A 4,368-nucleotide genomic window follows, 5' to 3' on the forward strand; every position below is an offset into this window, starting at 1 on the left:
TACAGTTTATTTTTAGTGCTCTGTGGTCTTCTATTGTATGGGTATACCACAATTTATCCATTTCCTGCTAATATTCAGGTTGTTCTCAATTTTTCAGTACTAGAAACACTACAGCATTGACCAATCTTGTATATGTTTCCTTGAATGCACACACTACCAGGTACTTGCATCTTCAATTTTACTAGAGACTGCTCTCCAAAATGATTCTACCAACTGTCAGGCTTTTACTTTTGCCCGAATCCGATAGGTTTGAAGTGGTAATTCATTGTTTATTGTTTCATGAAGAATACTTTACATACAATGAGCTGTGCAATTTGATGATCTTTGATAAATGTACTCACCTGTGAAATCAGGACCACACTCAAGACACAAAGTATTTCCATCATCCCTTGAAATTTCCTCAGGCCCCCAAGCAAACCATCCCCCCCACCCCAATAATGCACCTCAGTCCCCAAGCAATCACTGGACTGTTTTCTTTAACAATGGATTAGTTTTTATTTTAGAAAATTTTATATAAAAGGAACCATATGGTACGTTCTCTTTGTGTTTGGCTTCTTTCGGTTAGCAAAATCATTTTGCGATTCATCCATGTTGTTGGGTTTATCAGCGCATAGACTTATTCTTTTCATTGTATGGATGTATTTTTTGCTTATCCATTCACTTGTTGGTGAACTTGGGTCATGTCCAGATTAGGGTATTACAAAAAAGGTTGCTGTGAACATTTCTATGTAGCCGTTTGCTTTCATTTCTCTTGGGTGGGTAAAAGAAAAGGAATGGCTGGGTGTGTGATAGGTGTTAAGTTTAACTTTACTCATTGTGGGTTTTATTTGCATTTCCCTAGTGGTAATGTTGAGCATCTTTTCATGTGCTTATTGGCCGTTCATTTATCTTATTTTGTGAAGTGTCTGTGTAAAATATTTTGTTCATTTCTTTTTTTTTAAACATCTTTATTGGAGTATAATTGCTTTACAGTGTTGTGTTAGTTTCTGCTGTATAACAAAGTGAATCTGCTACACATATACGTACATCCCCATATCTCCTCCCTTTTGTGTCTCCCTCCCACCCTCCCTATTCCGCCCCTCTAGGTGGACACAAAGCACCAAGCTGACCTCCCTGTGCTATGCGGCTGCTTCCACTAGCTATCTATTTTACATTTGGTAGTGTATATATGTCCATGCCTCTCTCTCGCTTCGTCCCAGCTTACCCTTCCCCCTCCCCGTGTCTTCAAGTCCATTCTCTACGTCTGCATCTTTATTCCTGTCCTGCCCCTATGTTCATTTCTTAAATGGGTTATTTTACTTCTTATTCTTGAGTTGTGCAATCTCTTTATATATTCTGGAATTCTTTGTCAGATATATTTGTCAAATATTTTCTCCCAGTTTGTGACTAGAAATTTTATTTTCTGAAGTGTCTTTTGAAGGGCAAAAGTTTTTAGTTTTGATGAAGACCAATTTATCCATTTTTTTCTTTAATGGTTTGTGCCATTTGTGCTCTAAGAAATCTCTGTAAAAACAAGGTCACTAAGATTTTCTCCCGCTTTCTTCTATAAGTTGTAGCTCTCATACTTAGGTCTCTGTATGGGGTGAAAGTGAAAGTTCACTGTGTGTCTGTGTGCATTACAGTATCATTTGCTGAAAAGACTTCCCTTTCTACTGAAATGCCTTGGCACCTTTGTTTCAAAATCAGTTTACCATGTGTGTAGGGTTTATTTCTGGATTCTCTTTTCTGTGTCCTTGATCTTACGTCTATCTTTACCCCAATTACCACTGTTTGGATTGCTGTAGACTTTATAAGTTCTGAGACCAGGTAGCATATAAGTCCTCCAACTTTTGCTCTTGTCTCATAGGTTGGCCAGAACATTTCCATTTCCATTTTAGAATTAGCTTGTCAATTTTTTAAAAAATCCTGATGGGATGTGATTGTGTTGAAACTACAGACAAACTTGGGAGCATCCTCATCCTCATATTATTTATACATAAGCGTGGTATTGCCCTCCATTTATTTAAATCTTGAATTTGTCTCAATAATTTTTTTATGGTTGGTATAGAGCGCTTACACATCTTTGGTTGGACTTATCCCTAGAAATCTGATGTGTTTTGCTGCTGCTATAAATGGTATCTTCTAAAATTTTCTTTTTCTAGCTAATGTTGCTGGTATATAAACCTTGCAAAATTCACTTATCAATTCTAATAGCTATTGGTGGATTCTTTTTAATTTTCTACATGCATAATTATGTCATCCTTAAATAATGACAATTTTCTTTCTTTCTTTCTGAACCTCCTTCCTTTCACCTCTTCCCTGCCTTTACTGCACTGGTTATGCTCTCCAGTACAATACTGAATATGAACTGTGAAAGTAGGCACCCTTGTCACATTAATGATCTCAGAGAGAAAGTGCAGAAGGCAGAATACTGGCCCCCAAAGATGTCCATGTCCTGATCTCCAGAATTTCTGAATATATTACATGGCAAAGGGGAATTAAAGTTGAAGATGGAATTAAGGTTACATATAAGCAGGCCTTAACATAGGGAGATTATTCTAGGTTACCCGGGTGGGCCCAGTGTAATAACAAGTGTCCTTAGAAGTGCAAGAGGGAGGCAGAAGGGTCAGTGTCAGAATGATGCAATGAGAAGAGTATTCAGCCCGCTGTTGCTGGCTTTGGAGATGGAGGGAGAGGGCTACAAGCCAAGGGATGTGTGAGGCTCCTCGATACTAGAAAGGACAAGGAAACAGATTCCCCCCTAGAGCTTCCAGAAAGAAACACAGCCCTGCTGACACCCTGATTTTAGTCCAGTGACACCTGTATCAGGCTTCTAATCCGCAGAACTGTCAGATAATGAATTTGTGTTGTTTAAAACACTAACGTTTGTGGTAATTTATTACAGCAGCAACAGAAAACAAATACAGAAAGCTTTAGATTTTCCAGCACTAAGTATGATGTTTGCTGTAGAGTTCCTGTGGATATGTTGTCTATTTTGCTCTTGGGTTCCATCTAGTTTATTTCTGAAACATACTGTTAACTCCAATATTTCCTCTAAGCTCTGTCAGCTCTCATTTTATTTCCTCCTGTTGCTTGTCCATCTAATTTTTGAGCTTTTCTGATTTTGATGTTATATATTGTTCTTTCTCGGCTTCTATAATTTCTTGAATTTCTTCAGCATTTTAACAAATATTACTGTTTTCTTCTGCTTTGTAAAAGTTTCTAGGATATCTTCATTTTCTGTGGGTATGTTATACACGCTGTTATCCTGTTTTCTTTTTTTTTGGTGGTACGCGGGCCTCTCACTGTTGTGGCCTCTCCCGTTGCGGAGCACAGGCTCCGGACGCGCAGGCTCAGCGGCCATGGCTCACGGGCCCAGCCGCTCCGCGGCATGTGGGATCTTCCCGGACCGGGGCACGAACCCGTGTCCCCTGCATCGGCAGGCGGATTCTCAACCACTGCGCCACCAGGGAAGCCCATCCTGTTTTCTTAAAGCATATTGTATGATGTGGTCATGTCTAAGTGAGATGGACTTTGTCATACTTTCCTCCTATATTTTCAGAAGATTCCTGGGTAGGTGGTGAGGTAGGCCTGGAGTTTCCTGGTTTTGTAGTTCTAGGGTTCTCTCTTCTGTAGTTACTACAAAGTATTAGATAACATTTTTTTAAGATAACTTTTATTTTTATTATTATTTTTGTAATAGCTGATATTTTATTCTTACTCACTTATTTATTTATTTATTTATTTATTTATTTATTCGACCGTGCTGCTTGGCTTGCAGTATCTTAGTTCCCGAATCAAGGATTGAACCTGGGCCCTCAGCAGTGAAAGAGCAGAGTCCTAACCACTGGACCGCCAGGGAATGTCCTCCACATACATTTTAGAATCAATTATTCTGTATTTACAAAAAAATTCCTACTGGGATTTTGATTGGAATTGCATTAAATCTAAAGATCAATTCAGGGACAATTGATGTCTTAACTACATTGAATCTGTCAACCCATGAACACTGTATTCATTTATTTAGGTCTTCTTTTATTTCTTTCATCAGCTTCTTGTAGTTTTCAACATCCACAGATCCTGTACATGTTTTGTTAGATTTTTTGAGGAGCTGTTGTAAAATAGTATTGCATGTGTGTTTTTAAATTTTGGTTTTGATTGTCCACTGCTAGTATAAAGAAATAAGCTTGATTTTTGGGTGTTGAACTTATATTCCGCAATGTTGCTAAATTTACTTATTAGCTCTAATATGTTTTTAATTAATTATTTATTTTTGGCTGCGTTGGGTCTTCATTGCTGCACGCGGGCTTTCCCTAGCTGTGGCGAGTGGGGGCTACTCTTCATTGCGGTGCGCAGGTTTCTCACTGCGGTGGCTTCTCTTGTGGAGCA

This window comes from Physeter macrocephalus, chromosome 7 (assembly GCF_002837175.3).
Source record: "Physeter macrocephalus isolate SW-GA chromosome 7, ASM283717v5, whole genome shotgun sequence".
NCBI classification, from domain to species: Eukaryota; Metazoa; Chordata; class Mammalia; order Artiodactyla; family Physeteridae; genus Physeter; species Physeter macrocephalus.